This window comes from Capra hircus, chromosome 2 (genome assembly GCF_001704415.2).
Source record: "Capra hircus breed San Clemente chromosome 2, ASM170441v1, whole genome shotgun sequence".
NCBI classification, from domain to species: Eukaryota; Metazoa; Chordata; class Mammalia; order Artiodactyla; family Bovidae; genus Capra; species Capra hircus.
The window spans coordinates 394,307-414,264 of NC_030809.1; the positions used below are offsets into that span (position 1 = coordinate 394,307).

The following is a 19,958-nucleotide window of genomic DNA, read 5'->3' on the forward strand; positions in this document are numbered from 1 at the left end:
TACAGTCCACGGGTCACAAAAACGTTGGGCATGGCTTCGTGACTAAACAAGAACAATGTGCCAAGCCATAGTAATGTACTTTTTAAAAAGTCTAGTAATATACTTTTAAATAAAACAACAAAGTCCTTGACCTCATGGAGGCCCCACAGTTTACTGGGAGAGACAGAAAATACTGTGTGAAAAGGCCAATAAAAGTTATCATTGATGATAAGCCCCAAAGCAGTCGTATTCTTAGGGCGATGACAGTTAATGCATAGTGTCTGCTTTCCTTATGCACCAAACACTGCTACTTCAGCTTCCTGGCGGCTCAGACAGTAGGCAGAGTCTGCCTGAAATGCAGGAGACCTGGGTGCTGTCCCTGGGTTGGGAAGATGTCCTGGAGAAAGAAATGGCAACCTGCTTCAGTATTCTTGCCTGGAGAATCCCATGGGCAGAAGAGCCTGGTGAACTCCAGTCCATGGGTTGCAGAGTTGGACAAGCGACTAACTCTTCTATGTTGTACAACTTCTAAACACTGCTAAGTGCGTGCCTTTGTTGAGCTTATTTTGCAGACGATGAACCTGAAGCACGCTGGGATTAAGGGGCTTAACCTAAAGTCACAGTGGGTTTGAACCCAGGTGGTCTCTCTTCAAAGACTTTGCTACTGAACTCTGTACAGTGTAGCTTCTGACAAAAGGAACATAAGGTTAAGGTCAGTTAATCTATGGCCTGGAATATCAGGAGAGAAACTGGATATTACCTCCTAGGTCACGGAGGTTTGGGGGCAGGGAGGATAGATGATGAAATCGTGTTTTAGATAGAACAGTCTCTCTGCACGGTGAAGACAGACTGGGACGTGACTGGAGATGAGGGGACAAAAGAAAGCCAGGATGAGAGGAGTGGCCGTGACCCGACCCCTCCAGTGTCATCCAGAGGCCATCACAACAATTACTGAAATGAATTTCCTATGTATTTACTTACTTAGAATAAATAATATACGCACATAAAACAAATTTCAAAGGGTACCAAAGGACATATAATAAAAATGAGGTCCATCCTGCCGTCTCCCAGCTTCCTGGTAGGCTTCGCCTCTCCACCAAGGTGACCACCGTCACGAGTTCCTTATAGCTTTCTAGAGATGCATACACAAATACACATATAAATTTAAAAACCTGCAAAAGCAAACTATATACACTGCTCTGTACCTTGTTTTTCTAATAACTATGGTTCTTTGAGACCTTTTGAAGTCAGTTTATTTAGAACTGCCTACGTTTTGTTACTAGTTCATTCTATTCCTTTGCATGGCTGGTCCATATATTTTTAAAACAAATCCTCTAGTGATAGGAATTTGTTTCCAGTCTTCTGTGATTATAAACAAACAGCAATGAATATCCTTATACATTTATTTGCATATGAGTAAATGCATCTGTAGGGAAATTTCCTAGAAATGCAGTTGCTGGGGGACTTCCCTGGGCAAGGACTGAGGCAGTCCAGTGGTTACAACTTCACCTTCCAATGCAGAGGGTGTGGGTTCCGCCCCTGGTAAGTAGGCGCCTACATGCCTCCTGACCAAAAGACCAAAACATAAAACAGAAATAATATTGTAACATATGCAGTAGAATTTATAAAATCGTCCACATAAAGAAAATATTTTAAAAAATGGAATTGCTGGGTTAACAGACATGCACATTCTAAATACTGGGAGGGGGTCATGGGCTTTCCTGGCAGCTCAGCTGGTAAAGAATCCACCTGCAATGCAGGAGACTCCAGTTCGATCCCTGAGTTGGGAAGATCCCCTGGTGAAGGGATAGGCTACCCACTCCAGTATTCTTGGTCTTCCCTGGTGGCTCAGAAATTAAAAATAATTTACCTGCAATGTGGGAGACCTGAGTTCAATCCCTGGGTTGGGACCATCCCTTAGAGGAGGGCATGGCAACCCACTCCAGTATTCTTGCCTGGACAATCCCCAGGGACAGAGGAGCCTGGCGGGCTGCATGGGGTCACAAACAGATACGACTGAGAGACAAAGCGCAGCCCAGGGGGTTCATAGGGAAATCACGGCAATTCCAAAAAACATCAACTTCTGCTCCACTGACTATGCTAAAGCCTTTGTTGTGTATGGAGTACAACAAACTGGGAAATTCTGAAAGAGACGGGAATCCCAGACCACCTCACCTGCCTCCTGAGAAACCTGTGTGCAGGTCAGGAAGCAACAGTCGGAACTGTAGGGAAATTGGAAAAGGAATATGTCAAGGCTGTATCTTGTCACCCTGTTTATTTAACTTATATACAGAGTACATCATGAGACATGCCGGGCTAGATGAAGCTCAAACCAGAATCAAGATTGCTGGAAGAAATAACCTCAGCTATGCAGATGACACCACCCTAATAGCAGAAAGCGGAGAGGAACTAAAGAGTCTCTTGAGGAAAGTGAAAGAGCAGAGTGAAAAAGGTGGCCTAAAACTCAACGTTCAAAAACTAAGATCATGGCATTGAATCCCATCACTTCATGGCAAATAGATGGGGAAACAATGGAAACAGTAACAGTTTATTTTCTTGGGCCCCAAAGTCCCTGCAGATGGTGACTACAAGCCATGAAATTAAAAGATGTTTGCTCCTTGGAAGAAAAGTTATGACAAACCTAGACAGCATATTAAAAAGCAGAGACATCCCCTTGCCAACAAAGGCCCATCTAGTCAAAGCTATAGTTTTTCCAGTAGTCATGTATGGATGTCAGAGTTGGACTATAAAGAAAGCTGAGCACTGAAAACTTGATGCTTTTGAACTGCGGTGTTGGGAGAGGACTCTTGAGAGTCCCTTGGACAGCAAGGAGATCAAAGCAGTCCATCCTAAAGGAAATCAACCCTGAATATTCATTGGAAGGACAGATGCTGAAGCTGAAGCTGGGAGAGATTGAAGGCAAGAGAAGGGAGCAACAGAGGATGCGTTGGTTGGGTGGGATCATTGACTCAATGAACATGAGTTTCGAGCAAACTGGAGATAGTGAAGGACAGGGAAGCTTGGCATGCTACAGTCCATGGAGTCCCAAAGAGTCGGACAGGACCGAGCAACTGAACAAGAAGTGGCCATTTATTTCTTAACTGCCTACATGCCCTCAGCTTGGAAGTCAGATGGAGAATGCTCTCACTATGGACTTTACTCTTTTATTTCTGTCACATGCCAGACTGTTCCATGTCGTAGCTCAAAAGTACCTAAGTTCTGAGCGCAAATCACTAAGCCCCGACCATGGTATAGCGAGCATATCTCATAAGAAAGAGAAGCTTGTCCTCCAGAGTCTCTGCCTGTGCTTGTTTATGCCACTGCACCAACTTTGGGGGCTTTCCCCCTGGAGGAAGAAGCTGCCACCACTTCCTCAATTTAGTCATTTTTGGCCATGCCGCAGCATGTGGGATCTTGGTTCCCCCACCAAGGACTGAACCAATACCCCCTGCATCGGAAGCACGGAGTTTTAACCAATGGACCACCAAGGAAGTCCCCCACTTCCTCAATTTTAGACTTCACTTGATTGCGTCCCTTCATTTTAGAGATGAGGAAGGGACTTGCCCAAGATCACAGGCCTACATGATTAATTAGGGCTGGGCTCTTGATTACCTATTTGGTGGAACAAAAGCTGCTTCCTTTGCAGCATCCTCAAATGATCTCCAAGATATCTATCTTTCTGGTCTCCTGGAAGATTCAGTCAGGAATGCGCATCAAACTCCTCTGTTAAAGCTCCTTGCCAAACGTAACACAATTGTAAGAAACTATCGCCCTCTGCTGGTAAGTAACTTACAAAGCCTTAACTGACTGCAACTAGGAAAAACTATCGAGAAGGCAATGGCACCCCACTCCAGTACTCTTGCCTGGAAAATCCCGTGGATGGAGGAGCCTGGTGGGCTGCAGTCCAAGGGGTCACGAAGAGTCGGATACGACTGAGCAACTTCACTTTCGCTTTTCACTTTCACACTCTGCAGAAGGAAATGGCAACCCACTCTAGCGTTCTTGCCTGGAGAATCCCAGGGACGGGGGAGCCTGGTGGGCTGCCGTCTGTGGGGCCGCACAGAGTCAGACACGACTGAAGTGACTTAGCAGCAGGAAAAACTAATCACATCTCAAAAAGTGAGGCTTAGGTGATGCCTGACTGATGGTCTCATCGACCATGTTGCTGCCAAGGCGGTTAGAACAATTTACTTAAAAGAATGAGCTCAGGGCTGCCCTGGTGGCTAAGTGGTTAAGAATCCACCCGCCAGTGCAGGGTACATGGGTCAATCCCTGGCCAGCAAAGACTCCACATGCTGCAGGGCAGCTAAGCCTGTGCACCACAACTTGACTGAAATCTGTGCTGTAGAGCCCATGAGCTGAAACTACTGAGCCCACACACCTATAGCCTATACTCCGCAACAAAAGCCCCTGCAAGGGGAAGTCCACACATCGAGCAATATAGTAGCCCTAAGGCCTGATGCCGGGAGGGATTCGGGGCAGGAGAAGGGGACGACAGAGGACGAGATGGCTGGATGGCATCACCGACTCAATGCACCTGAGTTTGAATGAACTCCGGGAGTTGGTGATGGACAGGGAGGCCTGGCGTGCTGCGATTCATGGGGTCGCAAAGAGTTGGACATGACTGAGCGACTGAACTGAACTGAAAGCCCATGCAGCAATGAAGACCCACCGCAGCCATAAGTAAATTAATCTTTTTTTTAAGAATTGAGTTCACAGGAGGATGTATTTAAAGTATAGTTCCAGAGAGTGAACAAAACAAAATCTTTGATCTTTCCAGTTGGTCAAGACTTTCATGGTATTAGTAGTGTTTCAGAGCAGAGTATCTGAACTGCTGAAAAGTGCAAGTGAAGTCGCTCAGTCGTGCCCAGCTCTCTGCGGCCCCGCGGACTGTAGTCTACCATACTCCTCCGTCCATGGGATTTTCCAGGCAAGGGTACTGGAGTCGGTTGCCATTTCCTTCTCCACAGGATCGCTCCAACCCAGGGATCGAACCCAGGTCTCCTGCATTGTAGGCAGACACTTTACCGTCTGAGCCACCGGGGAAGTCGTTTGACCTGCTAGTGGAATGTATATGTGAAGTGTCAGTAAGAAACCTAGCTATATGAACTGGAAACATTAGGTCAGTTCAGGGTTGGAGATGAACTTTTGGAGTCACCAACTGCGGGTGACTTACACCAGAGGCATCTTGGTAAAAACAATGGACTGAGGACAGACCAAGAGAGGACTGAAATTCCAGACACAGGAAGTCATGAACCCAGAAAGCTAGTAAGCATGTTACTGTAACTTCTAAATAAAGACTAGTAATAGTTAACTCGTGACTGTAATTTATAATAATCATTAGGCATACAAATGCAACATTTCTCAACAGGAAACTCACTTTAGAAAGATTAAATGGCATGCTAAAAATATGAGAAGAAACCTACTCTGAGAAGGCATTCTAAGATAACTTGATTGTAGCAGCCAAAAGCAACACTACTAAATGATATGTTTTCAATACTGAGAGGCCTACCGGAACACGTCAGAGAGAATAAAACACAAGTTGTCTGCCTCTTCTGCTTTCATGTTTTGGCAAAAAAAAAAAAAAAAAGGATTAGAGAAGTGAGAATTATAAATCTTCTTAAGGCAGGCAGGGGCTTCCCCAGCGGCTCAATGGGTAAAGAGTCCGCCTGCAACGCAGGAGACCCGGGTTCGATCCCTGGGTCAGGAAGATCCCCTGGAGAAGGAAATGGCAAGCCACTCCAGTATTCTTGCCTGGAGAATCCCATGGACAGAGCGCCTCGTGGGCTACAGTCCATGGATCACAAAGTTAGACACAAGTGAGCACCACTGAATTAAGGCTGGCCAGACACCACCATAATGATAACAGCTAATTCTTAAAACTTGTACTGTAGGTTAAGCATTTTCCTAAGGTTTTCAGCACAGTAACTCATTTAATCCTTACAGTTTGCCTTTGAAGGAGTTATTATTATCCTTTCTTAACTGGGGGAAATTGAGGCACAGAAACCCTAAGTACCTTCCAAAGATCACACAGCACGTTAAAGCTGCAAGTGTCCAAAAACAAAACAGAGAACACTTTAGGAAGACACATAAAGTGAGTTTCTAAGGTGTTGTTAATGTATATGTCCGTCATTAAAGACTCAGGAGAACGTCAATATTCTGGCCATCCAGCTCAGGTGCAATTCTATCAACTCATGTTGATAAAACAACTAATGTTTTCACCTCACAGTGGAGGATACAGTGTCAATCGATGCTTGGAATGCTGCTTTACGAGGAAATACTGTCACCATTTTCACTCTATCAGATAGAAATGCTAAAATTCGTATGCATCAGTGGATATTTTTCATCCTTTTGTTACCAAGCAAGGGTTCACTGTCTGCAACACACAGAAGCCAACACTATGGCGCCAGCTTTTAAAAAAAGAATGACTTTTATTGTGAGGTCAGTCAACAGGAGGCAGGGCTCAGACCTGTCTCCCCCTCCAGTGTTCAGGGTGAAATGTAAGGGGTTAGGGGAATTTCAAACTTGGCACAGTCTTATTGGCTAGTCTCGAAGGTCAGAAAGCCGATTGGAAGCAAGCTACTTGGACAACCGGAAGCTGGATTTTTCTTATTGAAGAACTTCTTGCTGGTCAAAGGCTGCAGTGGCAACAGTCTGTTTCATGAGTTCCGTAAACTGAAGATTCTAGGTCCCAGCGTCATCCTGGAGACATGGGTTCCCGTCTTCCACATGTGCAGCGCTGTCTGTAAAATAACTCAAGGCTTGGTTAATCAACAGCCCGTTGAAGGCGGCAAACCAGGGTAAACAGGTCAGTGCTTTATGTGCTATTTCCCCCCTTTCCTTTGTACACTCCTCAGTCTTAAGGGAAACAGAGCAACATCCGCTCTAGCTGTAGGAAATGCTCTCAGAGTCACAGGAATAACGCAGACAGAAGCGGCTCGCAAGGCGGTCTCTACTTTCGCAGACAAAGTTGCGGGAGCAGGCGCAGCGAGTGGGAAGCGCTCCCGGTTTTCATCCCTGAAACGCAGGTTCCCTCCCCTGGTCCCTCACAGGCTGAGGACCACAGGGTCACAATCTTCCCTGAACGGCGCCTAAGATTTTATTGGTCGCTGGGGGTCATGCGTGATACTTGTAAGCTTCTGAGTGGAGGGTTTATAGTAAATATTTTCTCCAGCCCTTTAGTTCTTTGCCCGTGTCCAGGGTAGAGCCCACAAAATCGGCCTGCCAAGTTGTTCTTATGAGGAAGAGAAACCAGGAAGGCAAGAAAACAGAAGACCAACGAGTCACCCTCCCAGGACTCTTATTCACAAGCCAGATACATACACACACACACAGATAGAGATGCCTTCCTATTCAGCTATTCTAAACAATGAATAGGGACCCATTTCTTCAGTCTCTCCTCTTTGCTAGAAAAGACCATGAGTTTCTTTCAAGTCCCACCCCCTTTTTTCTTTCAAGTCCCACCCCCTTTTTATGATGGTCGATGATTCTTTTCTTCGAACTCAGCATGGAATGACTCACGTTCAGACTCCTCCAGGAATAGAAGGTTGCTATGACAGGCTGCAGCGGACTGCCTGGTGAGAGCTGTTTCTATTCATCTTTGTATTAGGCTCCTGACACAAGGAATGAGGCAACACCCTAACGGGGTATTTCAAGTGTGATAATAAGGGCAGTCAAGATAGACACCATGATGCCTCTCCATCTCCCAAACCACTGTCCCATCAAACTGGACAATGGGTCATCTATCCCTGAGTTTTCGGCCGACTCATTACCCAAGGTGGTCAGACCTTGCAAGGCCCTTGTTATTGTGCCATCAGGGGCCGTGTTGTTGGGTATGAAAGTACGACATTGACACCATACCATAACACACACTCCTCCCTTTTCTGCCAGAATCATGTCTGAAAGTGAAAGTGAAACTCATTCAGCCGTGTCCGACTCTTTGCGACCCCATGGACTATACAGTCCGTGGACTTCTCTACGCCAGTATCCCAGAGTGGGTAGCCTTTCCCTTCTCCAGGGCATCTTCCCAACCCAAGGCTCAATCCCAGGTCTCCTGCATTGCAGACAGATTCTTTACCAGCTGAGCCACAAGGGAAGCCCAGAAGCACGTCTAAGGCCAGTCAATTTTCCCCAGGCCATTTTGCTGGTAGCATCTGTTTTGCTATTCCCCTTAGAGCATCTCTGGTATAGTTAACAAACCTCTGTTGGTTGTAGTAAATATAGTTTATCCAATCAACATTTTTGTTAATGGTGGACCACCAGAATGATACTGACTCAAACCTCGCTGCTATTTGGTTTCTAGCCTTGGATTCATTAGGAATACCTCTATGGACCCCAGCAGAATAAATACATAGGGATCAGATGACCCACCTGGGGCAAGGGTGTTCCTTCTGGCTCTGTGGTTAGTCTGCTTAAGCAGTGGATCCGAGGGTCGAAATGCCAGGGTGGAAAGGACAGCCAATTGAACGAGAGTGCAGATTCCACTCCAGCTGGCCGGCAGAGTCGCAAGCAGTGGTCCTCCACAACACCAGATGTCTTCCCAGGCCATAGTTCATGCAGAACGGTTGTTCATCCCCTCAAAGGACCGGCCTTCACTGCACCCGGACACATTCCCCAAGAATGCTAACTGTTCCCCCCACCTAGAGAGGCACGAGGCATAGTTTGCATTACGGAATGGGGGTTTGACAGTCTTCGGGGGTTATGCCTCGGACCCTTCACAGTCACGAACGTTAGTGACGAGGTCCTGCAGGATTTATTACCCCGGGCCATATTGTCCTGAAAGAGGAGTATCACGCGTTCTATGCCCATAGCATCTGAGGTCCATCCGAGCGGCAATGGCACCACTGAGACTCCGGCCTACCTGTTGCGCAAGCGTAACAGTTGCTCTTATTTCAGGTGCGCACAGAATAGTCAATCCATTCCAGCCAGGCATTTGTCTCCTCATATCCTGTCTCAATTTCTACGGTCTGTTGTAAATCTTTTACCTCTAATTTATTATGTGTATGACCTTGAGTTCATGGTAATCCCAGGCTATACCTTCCTATCTATCCTGGTAGGTGCCAAGGCTATAAGTTACTACCACAAATCCACTGAGTTTCATATCACTCATTCTCTGTAACGGTAATAATAGGCATAGTTTACAAAGTACTCAGCCTAGTTTTATAATAATACTAGGTTGATCATTCTTAGTATGATTTAATTGTTCCCAACATAAAGAGCTTTTAAACTTAACCATAGCCTGGTGTTAAGCATATATAGACCCATCCCATAATTGTGGGAATTTTCCTTTTAGTAGTCAAGAGGTCACATTTTTTTTGATTGAGACTTAGCTTGTTACTGAGTTTAAATGACCCTAAGAAAACACTTAAATCTATGAGCCAGGGTCAGAGCAGGTATTATTAACTGACCAAGTGAGAGGATCCCATCTAGTAATATCATGAATAGAGAGAACAGGACTGAACTCTCTTTTAAAATAAAACTTTCTAGGGTCTATCCAATCAGAGCCCTGGAGAGGAGAAATCCACCAAGGTAACCCGGAAGTACTAGGCCGCAACCCGACAACTGGATTGAGCTTTAAATTAGCACAGAATCGTGTCTATGACAGAAAACGTTCGATTGATGTGCAAAGGTCCAAGGAATCAAGAAAGCGTTGTAAGTGACCCTAGAATCAGGTCGGGCATCTTGGGCAAGCTGTCTACTTCTGACGTCATCGTCTTCCCATCCTCATGCAGTTTCCTCTGTCTGAGCATCGTTTGAAGGTGAGTTTGAGGTCAGCCAGTCCTCTTTATAGACCAGTCCAGTGGAGGGGCCTTTGGAAGTGGGAGTTAGTCCAAGAGTCAATTTTCCTTCAATTTCACTGTGCATGAGCCAGTTAAGAGTAGCTGATAAAAGGTCCTTCCAGCCAGGTTGGAGACAGTTCCTTAAATTATGTCTTTTTCCAGTCTTGGTTGCAGGTCGCGAGGCATCTGATCTTTATCCAAAGACAGATTATTGAGCTAAGCTTCAGAAACAAACTGAGAGTGTCCTTTAATAATTCAACTAAATTTTACACTAATATATCCTAACAGCAGAGATCTATTCAGGAAGTGAGTCTTAGTAGATACAGACTGGGATTTAACACTCATTGAAACATCCTTTTCTCCCTAAAATCACCCTCATTTTTACCAAATATAACCAAATTAAGACTTGTTTACAAAGTAGGTCTGTTCTCAATAAACTTGACCTGATTATTTATATAACCATAATTGATCATAAACTTTTGTGTGTTTTTTTTGCTTTGCTGAAACTTTTATGGAGTCTCAAACTTAACTTTAAAATAAAACCTTTCAGGGGTAGGAAAGTCATCCCAAAGGCTTATCACACATTTTGCCTAACAGATCTAAGTGAATTCCTCCCTTTCTCAAGGTCTCCAAAACTGAGATTTCTGTACCTATTAGTGAGATAACCTTCCTAATCTATCTGATAAAGTTACTGGAACCCTAAGAGTTTCCAATTTCTGAAGGGCTCAGATAGAGAAAAAAGGTAAATGTTTCAATTTGTTTATTAAATATCATTTTACCAAATTTCTGTTAAGTCATAATTAGTTTGAGGGGAAGGTTTCCTAAGATCTGGAAAACAGATTCAAACGAGTAATTTTTCAGAAACCATAAAAGTGATAAGCATATTTGCCAATTCATTCAGTCCTTTTGTTAACCTTTGTACAGTCATCAGGTTTCCCACTAGAATCCTTTAATTTCTTACCCAGTTCAGAAACTTGTATTTATCCAAAAGTCCTTTCTATAAATCTTCTTGAAGAGGAAGCATTTTCACAAGAAACTCGGTTAGTGCTGTGACAACATTTTAAGATAGTAATTAGAGTTATGGCAACATTTCACCTGAATATATCAGAATTTACATATAAATTGTTTCTAGGATATCTCTATTAGTCACATTCACCATACAATAAACCCGAGACTTATTGTTCACCTGACAATACTTCCCACGTAATTCAACACAGAAGTTTAACCCAATTAATGTAATATCTCCCTTTGGGATGTTTCAGGGGCCCTCTGAAGCTTCCCAAAGTTAGCTAGAAGCCAAAAGTGCTTCATAGAATGATTTAGGAAGTTTTGTCAACAAATATCAGAAAGGTTTCGAGCACTCAGTCAGATGGGACTATAGGTCACTGTGAAACAATAGCTATTCACTCAGCCAAAGTAACAACATGGGATTTCAGAGGCGAATACAAAACAGACCATGTAAGAGGCAAATAAACTTAAATCTATTGTCAAATGCAGTTCACCATCTGAAGAAAGTGTGTCCTTTTAACAGAGAGAAAAGCCAAATTCAAGTTTTTGCGCCAGCTTATTTTTAGTCATTAACAGTCCCAAATTTCTTTAGCTTCTTTGTAAGAGGAAACTAATGTTCAGTAATAAATGTTTCAAAATCTTACTCTATTTGGAAATGAGCTAGCTAGTCGGTGAACTTCCATCACTTAGTTTAGCACAACCCAATTCAAGTTACCCCAATTTGGACAGACTATTTCAGACAGACATTCCTAAAGCATAATTATTCTTAATAGAGTTTATCTAAAAGCTCATATCTCATTTACATTTTTTTGAAGTTTATTCACTCAAAAAGACCATAGTCTTCTTACATAGCTGCTTCTTGCTGAGTAGCAGCATTATTATAACAGATTATTATAGCAGATTATTATAACAGGAATGAAATTGTTTTTGCACTTGATTGTAAACATTCACAAGTCCTGCTTTGAATTCTAAAGTCTCAGGCAATCATCATGAGAGTGGGGGAGGTCTTTTTAAATATACGAGACAGATAATAAGTAAAAAAATTGGTGAGTAAAAAGATTAACCCTATGATACACAGAACTATGACTCCTAATTTTAACAGTCCTCCAAAAACATACCTTATTCTTTAGGAGTCCAGGAAACCAAGAAACAGAAATGCAAGAAAGCAAAATGGCTATCTGAGGAGGCCTTACAAATAGCTGTGAAAAGAAGAGAAGTGAAAACCAAAGGAGAAAAAGAAAGATATACCCATTTGAATGCAGAGTTCCAAACAGCAAGGAGAGATAAGAAAGCCTTCCTCAGCGATCAATGCAAAGAAATAGAGGAAAACAATAGAATGGGAAAGACGAGAGATCTCTTCAAGAAAATTACAAGGGAACATTTCATGCAAAGATGGGCACAATAAAAAACAGAAATGGTATGGACCTAACAGAAGAAAATATTAAGAAGAGGTGGCAAGAATACACAGAACTAGACAAAAAAGATCTTCACGACCCAGATAATCATGATGGTGTGATCACTCACACTCATCAAGAGCCAGAAATCCTGGAATGTGAAGTCAAGTGGGCCTTAGGAAGCATCACTATGAACAAAGCTAGTGGAGGTGATGGAATTCCAGTGGAGCTATTTCAAATCCTGAAAGATGATGCTGTCAAAGTGCTGCACTCAATATGTCAGCAAATTTGGAAAACTCAGCAGTGGCCACAGGACTGGAAAAGGTCAGTATTCATTCCAATCCCAAAGAAAGGCAATGCCAAAGAATGCTCAAACTACCGCACAATTGCACTCATCTCACATGCTAGTAAAGTAATGCTCAAAATTCTCCAAGCCAGGCTTCAGCAATACGTGACCTATGAACTTTCAGATGTTCAAGCTGGTTTTAGAAAAGGCAGAGGAACCAGAGATCAAATTGCCAATATCTGCTGGATCATTGAAAAAGCAAGAGAGTTCCAGAAAAACATCTATTTCTGCTTTATTGACTATGCCAAAGCCTTTGACTGTGTGGATCACAATAAACTGTGGAAAATTCTGAAAGAGCTGGGAATACCAGACCACCTGACCTGGTTTCTTGAGAAACCTGCTCCCCTGTATGCAGGTCAGGAAGCAACAGTTAGAACTGGACATGGAACAACAGACTGGTTCCAAATAGGAAAAGGAGTACATCAAGGCTGTATATTGTCACCTGCTTATTTAACTTATATGCAGAGTACATCTTGAGAAACGCTGGGCTGGAGGAAGCACAAGCTGGAATCAAGATTGCCAGGAAAAATATCAATAACCTCAGATATGCAGATGACATCACCCTTATGGCAGAAAGTGAAGAGGAACTAAAAAGCCTCTTGATGAAAGTGAAAGAGAGTGAAAAAGTTGGCTTAAAGCTCAACATTCAGAAAACGAAGATCATGGCATCCAGTCCCATCACTTCATGGGAAATAGATGGGGAGACAGTGGAAACAATGGCAGACTTTATTTCTGGGGCTCCAAAATCACTGCAGATGGTGATTGCAGCCAAGAAATTAAAAGACGCTTACTCCTTGGAAGAAAAGTTATGACCAACCTAGACAACATATTAAAAAGCAGAGACGTTACTTTGCCAACAAAGGTCTGTCTAGTCAAGGTTATGGTTTTTCCAGTGGTCATGTATGGATGTGAGAGTTGGACCATAAAGAAAGCTGAGTGCCCAAGAACTGATGCTTTTGAGCTGTGGCATTGGAGAAGACTCTTGAGAGTCCCTTGGACTGCAAGGAGATCCAACCAGTCCATTCTGAAGGAAATCAGTCCTGAGTGTTCACTAGAAGGACTGGTGCTGAAGCTGAAACTCCAATCCTTTGTCCACCTGATGTGAAGAGCTGACTCATTTGAAAAGACCCTGATGCTGGGAAAGATTGAAAGCGGGAGGAGAAGGGGACAACAGAGGATGAGATGGTTGGATGGCATCACCAACTCAATGGACATGGGTTTGGGTAGACTCCGGGAGTTGGCGATGGACAGGGAGGCCTGGCATGCTGCGGTTCATGGAGTCGCAAAGTCAGATACGACTGAGCAACTGAACTTAACTGAAACCATGTTATTTCAGACGTTTTTAGTGATTGAATATTTATTTATATAGGCCTGGACCAGACTTCTGGACAGAAGCTGTCTACTTTGAGGACGTCCTCATCTCTTCCCAGCCAGGTGGAGTCTTAGCTGTCCTGTTTCTAGATGGCAAGTAACTGAAGGCCAGTTAAGGGTTCACAAGTGTAATCAGGGGTCAAGAAATCCGTAAGGGCTTTCCAGGCCCCACCAGTATTAAGGCGGCTGGCATGCTTGCTTTCTCCTGTCCATAAAGAGTGTGCCCTGTTTGAGCACTGTAGAGGGGACAGGGAGCTGCTGGTTAGAAATGGGTACTATTTCTACTCGGGAGTGGTATACCCAGGGTTTAACTCTTTAGCTCTGCTGCAGAATGTGGAAACAGAAGACCTTCACAGGGCCTATCCACCTGGGCCGCAGCTGATCTTCAGCGAAGCGCTGTTTCCAAGTTTCAGGAGGACGCATTCCCTGGGCTTCTGCATTGCAAAGGAATGTCTGTGGGAAACATTAATCAACTACAGAATAAGACAGCACCGAGAAACTTTACACATTTTATACTGTCTAATCATGTTACAGTGGGATCACTTTCAAGACTGCAATGCTACTCAGCCTTAAGGCAGGGTCTCCCATGTAACAGTCCATAGGCGCTCAAGCAGCCTTTGCTTCTAGGGGCCATTCTTACCCTCCTCAAAAGGGCAACTGTCAAGACGTCAAGTCAAGTGAAGCTGGCTTCCTGACATACCTTGAGGGCTCCATCAAGCATGTAACTTCTATTGTAGCCCAAGGGCCCCGGAGACCCCTTGAGTTACCCCAGCTATGAAATCTCCTCTGCTGTCACTTTGAATTGAAAGAGGTAACCCAAAACGAGGGCTAGTTTCTTTCAGTGAGGCCTTTTTACCTAGGAAGCTCTCTCTCTGGTGTGGAAAATCTTCAACCCATTCTGTGAGGGTGTCCACAAATACCAGCAAATACCTATAATGTCCCATGGCTCTTGGCGCAACAGTAAAGTCTATTTGCCAATCACCTCCTGGTTCTGTTGGAGGTGGCCCAGTTTTAGGGTTGTTTCTGGTGCAAATCAGGCGGTTTTGTATTATCTTTTGAATGGTCCTTTGCATTTATGGACTAACAATAAACTCTTGTAGACAATGACAGGTCGTACCCTTCCTATAATGGGTTCCTTGATGTAGTTGAGTATGATTCTTCCCGTAAAATGCTGCAATCTAAGCACTAGCTCCTGTTCATTATATATCCAGCCTCTTCGTTTGTTACTCATCATCATCCAAGTCTCAAAAGTCAACATAAAGTCCCCATTCATCATCTCTCTCTAGATCCATTTCTGAAAACAGAGCGGTCAGGTCAGGCCGAGGACACTGTTCTTCAAATACCTGCATACAGTCGTGAGCAGGTCCTTCTGTTGCCCCAGGGAGCAGAGTGGCTGGGTTTAAAGCAGACACCTCCTTTAATGTCACATTCGGGCCGCTACACAGGATGGCTCGGTATTTTCCTAGCCTCTTGGCAGTAAGCACACATCCGCCCTTTCGTTCAAGTAAAGGCTGCCCACGGTGCGGGGTGTGCACAAGGGTAGGAACGCCCTTGGTGAACTTTTCAGCTTCCTGTAAAAGGTCACAGGTCGCAGCCACAGCCCGGAAGCAAACTGGCCATCCTTGACTTACAATATCCAATTGTTTCGAAAAGTAAGCTACTGGCCTTCTGGCAGTATCTAAATTTTGAGTTAGCACTCCAAGACTCACACCCTGTCTTTCATGCACAAAAAGGTCAAATGGCTTTCTTCTGTCCGGGAGACCAAGGGCTGGGGCTGTTGAAATTTTCTCCTTGATGGTATGGAATGACTCAAGGCATTCAGCAGTCCAGTTTAATGGCTCACTGACACTTCTTTTGAGAGCCTCGTAGAGAGGTTTGACTATGAGTCCAAAGTTAGGAATCCAAATACGACAAAACCCAGCCTTTCCCAAGAACCTTTTCAGTTGCTTTCTGGTGGTGGGCACGTTCACCCCAGCTATTGCCTCCCTTCGATCTGACAACAGATTTCTCTGTCGTTTTGACAACTCGACTCCTAGATACTGTACAGTTGGTTGAGAAATTTGTGCCTTTTCTTTGGAGACTTTATATCCCCAGTCTGCCAAAAAGTTTAAAGTGAGGACTGTATTTTGGTCTGAAGCTTCCTTAGTTTTACTAGCAATTAGTATATTACCCACATACTGGAGTAAGATTCCTTCATTTAACTGGAGATCCTTCAAGTCCTTCAAAAAGGCCTCCACAAAGATGGTGGTGGCATTTTTAAACCCTAGCGGAAGGACCGTCCAGCAATACTGCTGCTTTACGTTTGTCTCTGGATCATCCCACTCGAATGCAAAGTTTCTGGGATTCAGGACTGAGGGGTATGCAATAAAAGGCATCTTTTAAGTTCAGAACTGTAAACCAGCAAAAGTCTCCAGATAAATCTGTAAACAAAGTATAAGGATTTGGCATCACTGAAGGTATATCCTCTACAATTTGGTTGATAGCTCGCAAATTCTGTACAAAAAGATACTCTCCAGTCCCAGGTTTTTGTACTGGCAAGATAGGAGTGTTATATGGGGACTGACATGGTTGAATTAATTGGTATTTAAGAAAGGTGTTTATCAGAGGCTTTATGCCTTCCTTTACATCCCTTTTCAAAGGACGCTGCTTTAACTTTGGAACCTGGGCACCTGGACGGAGTTTTTCTACTACCGGGTCAGCTGTCTTGGCTCTTCCTGGTGTCCCATCAGCCCAAACATCTGCTCTTATCTTTTGTAAAATTTCTTCAGGGACATCTGATGGAGTCTTGTTTCCCAATTGTAATGGTGCAGCTTGGAGAGTGAAATCTTGACCTGGGAGTACTCTGGCGTCTACTTTTTCTGCTGAGAAACCCACTTGGTCATTTAAAATTTTTAGTACCTCTTGTCCTGATGAGGGACTATGACATTCAGGCTCATACATAAAGCTGTACTTTACAGATGTTTTCTCTATGTGACATTGGAGCCTCTGTAGAAAAGGTTTCTGAGCAACCTCCCCAGACACACCACTGATGGATGCTGTCTCGGGGAAGGGGCCCATCTGTTTTTGGGACACTCCCGTTTCCAATGTCCTTCCTGTTTACAAAAGGCACATTGTTGTGGCCCAACAAATGGATGCCCTTTCCGGTTGGGTTTTGGAGGTCCCCGGGGTCTGACCAGTGGCCGTTTGTTCTTTCTTGCAGATGTCCTGCTGGGCCTTGACTGGTTACGGCTGAGCAGAGCAGCCTTCCTCAAGATGCATTGCTCCTGCTTTTCTCGAACCTTGAGTCGGCCTCTGAACACTTCAAGAGCAATCGCAAGCAACTGAACCGTTGGCAACCATGGTCCCTCTTCTAGCTGCTGTAGTTTTCTTCTTATATCTGGGGCACTCTGACTGATAAAGGTTAAATTGACCAGTCCCATGTTATTTGGGTGTTCTGGATCAATATCAGTATATTTTCGGAAAGCCTCATGAAGCCTTTCAAGAAAGGGGTATGGGCCCTCCTCCTGCCCTTGCCTTACATTCTGGACCCTCTTGAAGTTGTTGGCCCCCTTTTGCAGTCCAATCATTAAACAATCTTTATAATGATCCAGCCTTGCTTGATCTCCTGGATCACTGGGATCCCATCCTGGTTCAGCTCCAGGAAGAGCCTGCTCTGCTGAAGTTCTGATTGGACTCTCTGGGTGTATCTCACGCAGCCTTTCAGCCTCCTCACGGGCCTTCTCTAATACCATGCTGCGCTCCTCTGGACTGAGGACACTATTCAAGAGGACCTGTATCGCAGCCCAGTTAGGATGATAAACAGCAAAAATGCCTTTAAAGAGACGCTCCATCTTCCTGGGATCATCCTGATAAGATGGCATTTTAGCTTTATAATTAAATAAATCTATTCCTGATAAACCATAATGGATCACTCCATGTGCTCTGGATTGGCCTTGGTCATCTAAGCCAGCTGGGACCTGCCTGAACAGAAATCGCTTTGCCTGAGGTAGAGTGTTCCCTGGGCCAAACTGAGTACCCTGATGCGGACAAAGAAGGGAGACCGTGCCTTCGTGCCCATCTGCTAAGAGTGAGCACAGAGCCGGGCCAGCAGCCTGAGGAAGACTGGTAGGCCCCTTGGCACTGCCTGCAGGAAGGCCCGCTTCACAAGTCGAGGGAGCCACCAGAGGTGTGGACGAGAGGGCTAACACAAGAGCTGGCGAGGGAGGGGGTACCGAGGGAGGGGCTACTGAAGCAGGCGCTGAGGCAGGGGCAGACCGTTGGGCTACTGGAGGAGGCGCTGGGCGACGAGGCGCTGAGGGACGGGCTACTGGAGAAGGTGCCGAGGCAGCGGCAGGCCATCGGGCTACTGCAACAGGTGGCGATGAAGGGACCAGATCACCATCTGACCTTGACTCCGGTAAAAGAGACCTTTCCTGACAGTCTTCCCTCTGACCCATCGTGATCGTGTTCTCATTAATTTCCTTATACCAATTTCTCCTCTGATATAAAGTCATAAATGATTGTACATACTGGATTTCTTCCCATTTTTTCTGTCTCTTACAAAACAAGTCTAATTGTAAAATAGTATTATAGTTCAAAGACCCATTCTGGGGCCACTTTTCCCCTGACTCCAGCTGATATGTGGGCCAGACAGTGTTACACAAGTGAAGCATTTGCTTCTTTTTCATCGGCTTAGAGCTAACCCTCGACCAACGTTGAAGAACACTTTTCAAAGGAGTGTTGTCAGGTACGCTGTTCCCATTCCCCATTTTAGAAGGGTTTTTTTCTTCAGGATGACCACAGCAAAACGGCAGAATACAGATTCAATAAAGTTTTTCTGTGACCATCCAATTTAACCCTACTAGCCAATTCCTAACAAATGAAACAATCAGACACTGACAAAGAAAGTTAAGGGCCTGGGACTCTAATCCGATCTTCTGAGTACCTCAGCGGCTGTAAGCGTTTTCATTTTTTTGGCCGGCTCCTGGGATCTTAGTTCCAAGACGAGGAACTGAATCTCCACTCTCCGCAGGCGCTGTAACCTTTTATACAGGCTCCTTTAGAGTGGGACTCTAACCCATAACGTGATGCGGTCAATGGACAATTTATACACAAGCGCGTTTTTACGAGGTTACTCACCCAAAAGATCCAGGAGCTGTTTCCTTCCCCCAAAATGAAAGGAGCGCGGAGGAGCCTGGAGCGCCTCTGCGGCTGGAAGCAGGAACCCGACAGCAGTCCCTAGACAAATCGCGTCTAGGTGTCCACCCAGGGTCTGTGCCGAGGACCTACACCCAGCCCGGGGCTACAGGGCCTCAGCCAGACCACACGGTCGTCTTTCGAGAAAAGAAAGAGCTTTGTTGCGAGGTCAACCAGCAAGGAGACAGGAAACTGGGCTGAAACCTGTCTCCCCGCGCCGCGGTTTGGGGCAAAATTGAAGGAGTTAGGGAAAATTCAAACTTGGCACAAGCTGATTGGCTAGTTTTCAAAGCAGTCCATATATGGTTAACAAGGTGCCACGGCAGACGGAAGCCGGAGTTTCCTCACTGAAGGACTTCTTGCTTCACCTGGTTGAGGGATCCGACGGCAACCACTTCGGCCGTGGTTGCCGGGACTGAAGCTCCTCGGCTCCGCCGGCAGCCTGGAAACTCGGGTTCCCGTCTTGCGCATGCGCAGTGCTGTCTCTGTGAGCCCTCAAGGTTTGACTAAGTGAAGTCGCTCAGTGGTGTCCGACTCTTTGCGATCCCATGGACTGCAGCCTACCAGGCTCCTCCGTCCATGGGATTTTCCCAGCAAGAATACTGGAGTGGATTGCCATTTCCTTCTCCAAGGTTTGATTAATAAATAGCCTATTTAAAGAGTCAAAACCAGTTTAAACTGGTCAATGTTTTACTTCCTGCTTCATTCTTTGAGGTGTAAAAGTGTTTTGAGAATTTTGAAAAAACATAATCTGCAGGTTATGAAAACGAGAACTTAAAGTAAATTGTTTTCCCTTAGAAAAGATGGTTCCAAAGAACACACTTCCCGTACTCAAGACGATGACTTCACAGGGACTCCCATTCAGTACACGTCGCCCTTAAGAAAAATGGCCACCTTCTGATTTCT

General features: G+C 44.8%; 1 protein-coding gene across 1 annotated transcript in view; it reads right to left on the reverse strand.

Annotated features, from left to right (window-relative positions):
• The window catches only part of FBXO42 (F-box protein 42), a 125,985-nt gene extending 106,460 nt beyond the window's left edge, over positions 1-19,525 (reverse strand). Inside the window, exon 1 of the mRNA XM_018054652.1 lies at positions 18,996-19,525. The gene's annotated coding sequence lies outside the window, so the exon portion shown is untranslated. The remainder of the gene's footprint in view (positions 1-18,995) is intronic.